Here is a 12,775-nt window from a genome sequence, read left to right as displayed (position 1 = left end):
TAATAGCTCTCTACTTAGCAGAATACGATCCCATAACAAGTCTCCATCAATCCTTTACTCTGGACCTCAGGAGGTTCAGAGCGCACCTGACCTTCTGGTCAGCTGGGCAAGAGCAGGTGAAAAAGCATCCCTCAACATCAAATAGCCACCTCATGGCTACGATTAGGTCCTAAAATCCATCAAACATTAGGGGATTCATATTGTCGAAGTCCCGATACTGAAAAACTCGCCCAACACCAATCCCTGTAGCTGCGATGGCTGCGGTGGCTCAGACAAAGCAGCATCTCTGTCATCAAAGAACTCCATCATAGCGGTCTTGATAGACCCAAAAAGCTCTGGTATTTGACCTTGGATAATAGTCACAACCTCCTCATGGAGGATCTCCCTGATCCTGTCCTCAGACACAGGTTGCCTACCCTGACTGCTAGCTCCCGATCCCAATCCAAATCCAGCCTCAAATCGTCTCGTCGTCACCATACTGAAAATATACCAGGCAGATACCAGATAACGCACATATCATAACAGGGGAACCAATTCCCAACAAAGCCCTAAGGGTCGTAACTTGCTTGTTATGCGTACGGGTCCTATGTTTCGGTAGTATGGGTCCATACTACCTTCCACACCTATCCGTATTTGTCTTACAGGATCATCACAACAGCCCTGACGACACATACAAGTGTGCTTATAGACTCAGGCCAAACACTCGAAATACGCATGCGCTCCATCCTCACTTCCTAGAGGAACACTATTCATAACGAAACGGGCCGACTTATCCAACACAACTCACCCTACAAGTAATTGCCACATAACCCTCCGTTGGTGCATGATGACTATCGCATGAATACAATCACATGCCACACAGTTTAAACAATCTTAGGCTAAAAGATTCAATCTCACAACGGTTGGACTCAAATAAGAGATGCACATCAAGACCAAATCCTTTATCCTAAGATCATTTAAACCATGTAGTAGGTGACTTAGCGTATTCACTCAATAGCCAGTTCACACATGAAAGTGTCATATAATAACCAATCAAGGATTATATAAGAGATATGACATCATAAATCAGACAATTCTATCATACAGTTCCTGGAGATCCCTATCCTAATACTCGCATGTTGTTCTAACATATCAAAACATAATCTCAAATATTTGTATGGTAATTTGGGGTCTACTTACTGGCTCCAGCTGATCATACACATCGCATCCACCTTGATTATTTTGAAAACTATTTAAAAATTGTTTGAAAAAATCTTTTTCCTTAGTTTGAGTCCGGATTCACACGAGTATTCCTCCAATTCACTCAAACCAAGGCTCTGATACCAACTTGTAACATCCATAAAATTCTTGAAAAATTTAAACTTTTAAAGCCATCCCACAAATCATCATTGCTTAAAATTTAGTTTTCAAAACATTTTTAAGATAAGAGTTTTCCAAAAATCATAAATCAAAACACAAGGAGGTGCAAAATCACACAGATCATCTGAGGTACCAGAAACATAACCCCAAACTATAAGCCCAAAGCTTAGTGAGTTCCCCCAAAATACCAACACAACACATAATCATAACAATAATAGACAACATCATGCATATAGAGCCTTCAGTCTGACTAGAATGCCCCACTGGCCTGCAATCTACCTGGTATGCTCACAAAACCTACAGCATGACTGGTACGCCACACCGATCTTCAACTTATCTGGACCGTTCTCCGGGCCTTCCACCTGACTAGTACGCCCCACTAGCCTTCAGTCTATCCAGGAGGCCCTAGGTCTATTGGCCTTCAGCACAAAGTAGGACCGCCTCAACCCAACCACACATACACCGTGTTGACACACACATGTATAACAGACAAGCATACAAACAACCAGCCAATAAAAAAACATACAGATCTTACATATCACTAAGCATAACATCATCCTATCGACCAGGATACAGATCTAACAGATCACCATGGTACACAATCATACGATAAACCAGGATAACAATCTAAAGGGTCGGCCTAGTCGTAAGTACACTGAGGAAAACTCACATTGCAAACTGAACTGAATTGATAAGGCTGGACTCTGAATATCAGTTCTCAAAATGATACCTATTTCGACCAAATGACCAATTCCATCAACATCCCAAAATAGCCAAAATACCCCCAAGGTCCAACTTGGTAAAAACTTGTGAAAGTCAACTGGTCAAACCACTAAGTCAACTGAGTCAACCCATCCGAGTCAACCCACCGAGCTGACCTAGTGTGAGTTCGCGGGGCGTACTCCAGAGGTACGCTTAGTATATTCCAAGCATCGCATTGACCACCATCGTGGTGGTTGACGAAGCACACGGGGTGTACCTTAACACCTCCCAAAATCCCCATTAAGTGCTTAATCCAATAAGTCCAAACGTCTAATTTTAGATCCAATCCTAAAAAGGTGTTCCAAACCATAAAGTTTCGAACGTTATGGTTGTACATGTATTATTAAGTCCCAAAACCAAGATCCTAGTTTGTCTTAAACATGTAAGACCTCTATACCTTGTATGCATGCACCAAATGCGCCAAGATAGCAGTTTTACGACTTAATGCACCTCAATTCTTCAGAAATGACAGATCCTTTGGTCTTAGAGTAGCTCATACTCATTGGGCCAAGAAAGGGACTAAAAACACAAAATTTCTCATGGCAAGATCTTAAAGAAATACCAGTCAAGATCAAAGCTTTATACCTTTTGGAGGTTCTCAAGAAGGCAAGAATCCTAGATCTACAAGTTGCTCCCACATCAAGGCTTCTCCAAGAATCTTCTTCTTCCTTCAATACACCAAGAACACACACTTGAGCTCCAAAACACATACTCAAGGGTTAGGGTTTGCAAAAAACGTCTCAAAGGAGGTGGATGCTGAAAAGGTGTGGAGAAATGAGTCATATTTTTGCTTAAATACCCCTTAAACCCTAAAAATTAGAGTTTCCTCCTAAAATTAGTACGCCCTACATATATAAGTAAACACCCAATGGACTAGGGCATGCCCTAGTACACTCAACGTATACACATGTACGCTTGGCGTACTTTTCCTGCCCAAATTACGAAAATTGCCACTAGGGCTTCAAAGCATAACTCTTGGACTTAGGGACCAATTTGACATGAAATGGAATTATAGGGAAAATTTTCAAAGTACTTGAACTCTGGGATGTTACAAAGGTGCTCATAGTGTGGTCATAAATAATCTATATCTCCAATGGGTAATATATTGCTCCTGGAGCGTCACCAAACTTCTTACGAAGTGCAAGAGGCCCAAAAAATCGAGTAGTACTTGAATAGAAAAGAAGATAAGCAATCATACCATTCACTAAAATATCCCTATTCATGATAAGATAAAAACTAATCATAATAATGAAAGTAGGAAAAGACATGATAGAGATACTTACCAATAACAACGCCAAGAGCAGCTCGGGCCTCCTAGACCATCAACTGAAAAGCTCTACTCTTCAACATAGGAGTCTCTGCCTTTCCCTCCCTTCCATCGGTAATCCTTAATGTTGGTAGAGTGGGTTCCCTCATCCCTCATTCTGATAATCTCGGGCAATCAACCTTCATATCGCCCCTATGATTGCAATCGAAACATATGAGTGCTCTCCGAGTGCAATCCATGATATAATGACCCATTTGGCCACAATTAAAGTAGTTACCTCCCTTATCATGATAGATCCCCTCATGCAACCTCCTACACATGGCAAAATTGCCCCGAACCAGGTGACCTCTCGATCTCGAATCAAAAGACTTGGGCCTCTTCGCTGGACTCGTAGCTGTCTGAACTTGCACTGGCTTGCACTTCGTCTGAAGCTCTAACTTAATCTCCCACTCCCTGGCTCTGTTAGTCATATCCTCTAAGGTCCTGCAACTCAAAATACTAGCAAACTCCCTTATCTCATCTCTGAGGATGTTGTAATATCTCATATTCTTTATCTCTTCATCTGCAACATACAATGGATCCAACAAATCCCACTCCATGAATATTGCAGTTACATCTACCACATACTCCATCGTGTAGAGAAGGTTTTAAAACTTGCTCACCAACTACTGTACCTCAATAGCAGGTGCAAACTCCAATTTGAACCACACAACAAAATCAAGCCAGATCATAACCTCAACTGGCTCTACCTTGACCAACTTCTTCCCACCAATCACAAACCCTATCCCTTAAAAGGAAAGCTGAAAATCTCACTCTCGACCCATCGGGGTAGAAGCTCGTCCATTGAGCACTCTTTATGTATACAATCCACCGTCTACTAGAAATAGGGTCCTTCTTCCCAAAGAACTTGTTGGATTAATGTCTAAGTCCATAACTATAATTGGTAAGACTTGACCCGACCCGGCATGGTCCATTTGGGTTGCATGGAATCATGCACTTGGATAGACTAAATGGGAGAAATAAGACACTTATGGTTATTAATATATTATAAGTTCTAGTATATTAATAATATTTATAAGATTATTTCATTAGTATTGATCAAGAATTAATCTAGGATTAATTAAGTGATTAAACGAAGACTAATTAAATATATGGGTTGATTGTGCAAATCATCCATACTTATATAGTGGACTAATGCTCCATGGATTATCTAGTTGGGCTAAAACCCATATGATTCTCCATGGAGGCTCCATGGTGTTTTGTACCCATGGATCATGGAAATGAAAGGCCATGTCAATTAGGGTTTACATGGTGTAACCCTAACTATATATGCATTTTATTCTTGACCAAAATCGGAACTAGTATTATTCTAGAGAAGGGCTAGCCGATTTTCATGAAGTGTGAAGTTCTCTCAAGTCATTCCATTTGTATTTGGTGTTGTGTGAACCATTTGAGGTGTCACACTTTGGGCACTAGGCACTTAAGCTTCATGAAGACATTCTAAATCAAAGAGGTATGTATTCTATCTTGTTATATTCAATGTTTTATAGCTTAGAATAGGATAATACCTTGGATGTTCATATTTGCATGTATAATAGAGAAAACATAGATCCAAGGTATTTAGGGTTGCATTATTGGGTTTTGAGCATTCTAACACTCCTATGGTGTACATGCAACCCTATAAACCTTGGATCTATGTTTTCTCTATAATACATGCCTATAAGGACTTTCCAAGGCTTTAATCCTAACTAGCATATTATGAAGTTCTTATACTACAAAGTACTAGTTAGATGACATACCTTTTGATGTAGCTTGATGTCTTCAAGCTTTAAGAGCTTAGCCCCAATAGTGTGGAAGCCTCAAATGGAATCAAAAATCACCAAAACACCTTGGAAGACTTTAGAGAATATGGATACTTGGTTCTCTCTAGTGAAATTGGCTAGCCCTTCTTAGTGTACCACTCTAGTGACAATTTCACCAACCAAGGACATCTTTATATAGTGTGGAGGATTAGGGTTAAACCCTAATACCCATGACCTTTCATTTCCTAGGATCCATGGGTTAAACACTCCATGGACTATCCATGAAAGCTTAGCCCAACCTAAATGAACTTGGCCCATTCCATATATATAAGAGTCCATATTTAATTAGTTCCTTTTGATCACTTAATTAATTATAAATTAATTCTTGATCAATACTAATTAAATAATATGATTCCATATTAATATATTAGAACTTATAATATATTAATATTAATCATAAACATACTATTCTCAAAAGATTATCCATATAAATTGTGTCGGCGAAGTGCAACCCAAATGGACCATGCCGGGTCGGGTCAAGTACATACCAAATATAGTTATGGACTTAGACATTAATCCAACAGTCTCCCACTTGGATAAGTCTAAAACTATTATTGTGTATGACTTCAAACCTAACTGGAAATCGTAGCTCTTAAAGCCGCTGTCGAACTTTGTTCTTGTCAACGAACTTGTCGACTAGATAAGGGATCATATATTCCTCCATTCTAGATATCATATGGACTAAGACATGGATTATAATCATTCTCTCTGTCCATTTCTTGTTTCCCGATTTCCGATTTATGACGACTGACTAATTGAACAAATCAAATCAATCTTGGCCCGGCCGAGCACTTCCATTTGTCATCATCAAATCATCGAGGGGCCCACAGATATCGCTTTTATCCCGAAGATAAAAGGAATGGACAAAATTCGACTCATATGGCTTGTTCTACTACTTGTTGAATCATACACAAAGGCACGTTTTATAGCACCGAGTTACCAAATGCGTTTTCGTGCAATCAATGTACTATCAACTCATAGTAACAACTCATATCTCTAGGTTTGAAGAATATAAGATATTATCGTGTCATGATCACTCGTGATAAAATCCATGAAGCGATTCCAATGAGCGCGGGTTGAATCCAATACTCAGAACTTATGAGCACTCATGAGTGTTGTAGCCCTTTGTCCAACACCTTAGACCTCTACAAGCCAACCCATGACAGTCTTAATTCATATCTACTTCCAACATATGACCGACTGTGGATGGTTTGAATAACTTAGTCATTCCGGAAGAATAACCTAGTTTATTCGGGAAGTCAAAACATGCAAAATGAAACACAAGAATAATTGAATCCAATATGGTATCAAAACCTATGAACATAAGTAAAACACCTTTTTTTATCACCATATGATTACACATTATTCATTGTATACTGTTTCAACTATCAACTTTATTCTTGAATTTAAAACAATAGTTGTCCCATGCTCCAAGCATGTACACTATGTTTTCTAAACACTAGTCATGCGACACACCAAGTATGCATACTATGTTTGTCTATGATCTTTACTTTGTGAACTAGATCAACTGAACATAACTTCAATGATTCTCTTTTCACACTCCCAAATCCTTACTGCAAATGCAAGAATTCCAAATTCATGCCATTTACTGAAATCTTGTTAGATTCTAAACTTATATGCATTGATCCTCTTGTAATGATTTTGCACAAAGTCATAAAGACTTGACAACAAACATTACAGAGCATTCCAAAGGAGATCAACTCCTTGGAAAAATCCTTCTTGCATTAAGTTCCCTTAATCTTACACAAATTGAAAATCTAACTTTGAAACATTTCTAGATTCCATTTTGACTATCACTTCTGAATAAGAGTTGCCTCCTTACAGATTAGGTCAATATGGTCCTTCCAGAATTATCACTATACTTCCAACTCTCCTTAAGCACCCAATCTTTGGTAAACCTTAGATTGTCCTCAACAATTGTTTAATCCTTTTAGTCATATCCAGTTCTAAACTTTTTCCCTTCTTAATGCCCCAGGCATTTGGAAAATTTTAGAAAGGATGAATATAGCACATGTAATCGATCCTATATCCGAAGCATATGGGACACCTGCTACAAGAAAATAGCCCTTTAATGACGCGCAAACAATGACACTCGCTGATAGACGACGCGCATTTGTAAGTGCCCTAAAAGATAATGTCAGTTTTGCAAAATTTGAAGGATAGAGGGCACGCATTTTTGCGCGCCCAAAAATTAGCGTCAGAAAAGAAAAAAAAAAGAAATGCGGAGGGCACCTTTCATAAAATGTGCGTCATGTGAATGTGTCGCTTTATAATTTTAAGTGAAACACGCGTTTTAGGCGGGAAATGAAATCGACGAAAATTACCCCCGCCTATTGAATCCCTAAATTAATCCCCCCGCCTCTTCTACTTAGCAAGAAAAAGCCCTAGGTCCTTCATCTTCATCTTATCAGTATCACCAAACATCTCATTCACCACCTCCGCCCTATCAACATTCCCTTAATTTCAATTTGATGCAGGTAATACACGACCAACTACAAGTCTCTCTCTCTCTCTCTCTATCTATCTCTCTCTCTCTCTACCCCCTACTGTTCAACAACAACCTAGGCACCCACCACCCCTCGTCTTCTCTCTGGTTCACCACCGCCACTAATGAAGCCCCATTGTTTTATCCAAAATGGGCCCAAAATCATGAACATAATCAAGCCCTCTTGGAATGAAAATCTTCCCGCCCAAATAGTTCTATTGCCAACGTATCGTAGCCATTTATAAGTCGATTTCCTTACCCCAGTATCCCCCAATCGCAAACGAATCAAACCCTAACCCTAGATTTTTTGCTAACTAGGTATGTTTTCTTCCTCTTTTTCCTCGATGTCAACTCTAATTTTTTTCATTTACAACCATTTTCGCTTCGATTTTTGACCTAGTTTGTTGTTTCAGTTGTTTCATTCAGGATCAAACGATGAAAGGAGGAAAATCAAGCGGTGCTACTAGGAAAGCCGATACCAAGTACGATTTAATCTAACTATGTTTAAAACATACCATCTGCTAGGGTTTAATGTTGTATTTTTTTTCATCTTCAATGAAATTAGGTTTTTGTTCTTCCTCAGGATCATGATTTCGGTACTTTTTAACAATTGTTTGTTGTAATTTTAGGTTGGCTGTAAAGAAGACTACAGCCAAGGGGAAAGCAGCTAAGGATCCCAATAAGCCCAAGAGACCCGCTAGCGCCTTCTTTGTGTTCATGTTAGTAGCTGTTCTTCGTTTATCACTACCTTCATGTTTTACTTCCATTTCCAAAGTTTAAATATTTTTCCTCTTGTTAATGTTATAAAGGGAGGACTTTAGAAAGCAGTTCAAAGAAGATCAGCCTGACAACAAATCTGTTGCTGCTGTAAGTGATCTTCCTTTTTGCCTTTTGTCATCGAAACTTCTTAAGCTTTGTTTCAAGTATTCTGTATCTAGATTGAGTTGAGTTTGTGTTTTTAGATTTTGATTTGGATTTCACTTGTGTATAATTATCAGGTTGGTAAATCTGGTGGGGCAAAATGGAAGTCAATGTCCGACTCTGTAAGTAGCACTTACATTACATTACTATGTTTAGTTTTTGAGGCAAAATCATAATGCTCATCAACTTCTTAAGAATTTATAAAAAAATATGTAGTATGTAGTTATTTACCTCTGTTTTTTGGATGATGTGAATGTAGGAAAGGCACCTTTTCAAGCCAAAGCTGACAAAAGAAAGAAGGAATATGAGAAGAACTTGGACACCTACAACAAAAAACTTGTAAAATCTTTGTTTAAACTTAGAATTCATATGCTTATCATTTTAATATTGTTGTTTTGATTCATTGACTTTGAGTTTGCTGCCATGTAAATAGGCTGGAGGTGGTAATGATGATGATAATGAGGATTCTGACAAATCTAAGTCTGAAGTCAATGATGAAGCAGATGAGGATGAAAGTGATGATGTATGTTTTTTTATAAAACATAACGATATTGATACTTATTTTTTTTTTTTCAGTATATGATTAACTTTTTTTAACAAATGAAACTAAATGTGGTTTTAATTTGTGTTTTGTAGGAGGAAGATGATGACTGAATCAAGAAAGTGGAAGTTGATTCGGTGTTGATGGTTTGATAAGTTACCTACTTTGTAGTTTCATGTTACTGATTAGAATAGATTTGGCTTTTATGGTGCACAGGAAAAAGGAAATGTAACTTTGGTTTGATAAGATGTTCTAGTTTTTCCAAATTAAATTTTGTAATATCATTTTTTTAGTTTTATTTTATTTATTTTTATTTATTTATTTATTATTTAGGAGTTGTTTGATCATCAGAGTCAAAATTATTTTCAATTTTGTAGAATTGTCACCTGTGACTTTTGTTCTTTTCTGTGTTCATGTTTATGTCTACGGAACTGTTAGCTAGGCTAGACACATATCAAGATCCTACCATTTATGCATAAGAGTCTTTTATTTTAATTCTTTTTTTCCTTTTTAGTTTTTTTTGCTCGACTTGTGTTGTCTATTTTATGATGATTCCAGACCTCTAATCCGAATTATAGGCGATCGATTCCCATGGCAAGTGAAATTAAAGTGCTATTTTGTCAACTTTTACCATCATAATAGCAAAAGATGGGATGGCACTTAAACCTTTTCTCCTACAGCCACAAACCACCTTTGTCAAATTCTTGCAGGACAACCCAAGATAAGACTTGTTTTATACTATTATCTTTTGTTGATTATTCGACTTACAAGGGCATTCTCGTCAATTTGCAGGAGTGTTCGTTCAAGTGTTGCTCTTGCACTTGGTAAGCTTAGTGCACTTAGCACAAGAGTTGATCCCCTAGTTAGGGGTCTTCTATCTAACCTACTTGCATCAGATGGTGGGGTTCGTGAGGCAATATTGGTCGCCCTAAAAGGTGTTGTCAAGCATGCTGGAAAGAGTGTTAGTGGTCCCGTTAAGACACGTGTTTTTGATCTCTCAAACGAGTTGATCTAGAACGATGATGACCAAATACAAAGCTCTTCAGCAAGAATTCTAGGCATCATATCAGAGGTTCAGTTCAGTACAATCACTTGCATTTATAGCATCTGTTCCACCTTTGGGATTTACCACCTATGTAATTTCACAACAGCACATGTCAACATTTGGTTGTGAGTACAGGTGAAAAAGAAACGAGCTGGTCAGGATGGAAAAATAGATGGGCTGGTCCCTCCCTAAGGTAACCACATATGGTAACTCATGTCATGTCACTGAACCATCTGGTTGTGTATAAAAGCTCAATTGCACAGCCTCCTACCACAATAATAAGATATAAAGATGTTGTGAACAAGGGGATCTTGCTCCAACCAGTGCTATTATACCTTTCTCGGTACAACTGGAATCTAAAAGTGTTGATGCTTTTTATTTTTATTTTCAAATCATAAGTATATATTTATTTGCTGAATTTTCAAACATAATGTATCATGAAAAACAGGGCATTAAACTTTATTTCCTCCTTAACAACCAAGTTGCCTGATGTGAAAGCTTCTATGGACATATTCATCAGTAGAATATTGATAGATTATCAGTCACTTTCCGATCCAAAAGCATACAAGAATGATCACCCACAACTTATTCAAATATGCACAAGTACCTTCAGGTAAGAATATTTATGTGTGTTTGGCCTTATATGTTGGATTTGGGGAACAGAGAGTCTTCTAAATATGAAGAAAGCTCCTACTTAAGGATACTTTTGGACAGCAGAGATGCTTGGTTAGGTCCTTGGATTCCTGGAAGGTATACACTTGTTACATATCAAATTTAGGGGGCATTTGGTTTGTAGGATTTATCAAGAATTGGAATTCAATTGGTTGTATATAAGTAAGGATTTGAATTCAATTGTATATAAGTAAGGATTTGGATGATTATTTGTTAGTTTTATAGGAATGTATAATCCGTGTTAGCAATGTACATTAAATTTTATGCAATGGATTGTATTTTTTGTATATGATATTCTATTTATGTTATGAGACATTAAATGAAAATGTAATTTAAAAATTAATAAATATATAAATATTTTTTTAGAACATTTAAAATTATGATACGCAAAAATGTGTATCATCTTCATTTATGACATGGCCTTTCTTTACTGGGGCTTCCTTGATATGCATTGCGTGTCATAAACACGCGCGTTGTAAGGTTACGACAGGCGAATGCGTGTCATCTTCTTTTATGACAGGGCCTTCCTTGATACGCATTGCGTGTCATAACCGTGGGTAGTAAATGCGCGTCATAAATGCACGTCGTAAATGCGCTTCGTCTATAGACGACACGCAAAAGCGCGTCGTCTCTCGTTATGACAGGGCCTTCCTTGACGCGCATTTGTGCGTCGTCTGAGCGTTTTACGACGTGCAATGAGTGTCGTAAAAGGCCTTTTTTCTAGTAGTGACGATTCATGATGTCTCACATAAAGACTAAACCAGTCTTTTGCTATAATATTTCCATTTCAATTTGCCAAGTTCTCATAATTCAGATTATGAAAAGGGATGCCGTAGTCATAATAGAATTTTAGAACGCAAATAATGGACCCATATACAGAATTTCCTTATGTTGAGCCATTCCAACATGAGATTCATATATATATATATATATATATATATATATATCCTTGACTAAATGATTAAAACCTCACGATCTAAGCTTATAGATTTGAGATGAAGTATAATTTCCTCTCCCTTAATTATAGCAAAACAACTCTTTCCCAATTGAAACTTTTGTTTTCTATAATTAACATTGCTAGCTTGCAATACTTATCATAATTATCATGCTCCCACTAGCTTTGACATGTACTCAGGAATCAGCTGGACTTCTAGAAATCAAAACTTCATTGACTTTCTTACCAAAGTTCAGATTTCTGTTACTAGATTGTTTTGATAAGACTTTATCAAAATCATACACCTTCCCTTAGATAGCACACTTGTGTATCTAAACAATTATGAAGAGGGATGCCGTAATCATAATGTTTATACCTTTTTGCCACTTCTCACAAGTCCAGGTTAGTGTGTCGGTAAACCACACACGCTCCACTAACGACTTTGAGAATGCAAATATCACAATTGCTATCTAGCTAAAATCTACTTAGTGAAAGTGTTTCCTCACCATCATTTTCATGAATCGGAGAGAAACCTTATGACACTTAGATTTACTGGTGTATGTGTTCTTATCCATGTGAATTGTCAAAACCATAGTCACAAGACATGGATAATGACAAATCTAAACTCATATGGATTCAACTCAATCTTAAATTCTTGCCACCTGGCAGCTCAAGGGCCTTCCATTACTTCCAAGTTGTTGTGCAACACATTGAGAACTCTAAGAACTCATATGCAAAGCCAACTTTAATTGGAATGGGTACATAATATGTCAACACGATAGGTTATAAACCTCAAGTCATGTGCTAGTGAAGAACTTCAGGTTCTATTCTTGATTAGTTCTTGAGACTTTCAAGACCTTTAAGACTCCCACTGTCCTCTTGACCTATAAGATTTTCTTGTCAGTT

At 37.6% G+C, this 12,775-nt stretch overlaps 1 non-coding gene across 1 annotated transcript; it reads left to right on the top strand.

Moving 5' to 3' along the window:
- Nucleotides 1–8,754: 8,754 nt before the first annotated feature.
- Nucleotides 8,755–9,311, top strand: LOC111918719 (uncharacterized). Its single transcript, XR_008232220.1, has 3 exons — nt 8,755–8,799; nt 8,937–9,016; nt 9,111–9,311. It is a non-coding gene; the product is annotated as an uncharacterized LOC111918719 (transcript).
- Nucleotides 9,312–12,775: the final 3,464 nt, after the last annotated feature.

This window comes from Lactuca sativa, chromosome 4 (assembly GCF_002870075.4).
Source record: "Lactuca sativa cultivar Salinas chromosome 4, Lsat_Salinas_v11, whole genome shotgun sequence".
Taxonomy (NCBI): Eukaryota; Viridiplantae; Streptophyta; class Magnoliopsida; order Asterales; family Asteraceae; genus Lactuca; species Lactuca sativa.
This window is presented reverse-complemented; position numbering and strand designations above follow the sequence as displayed.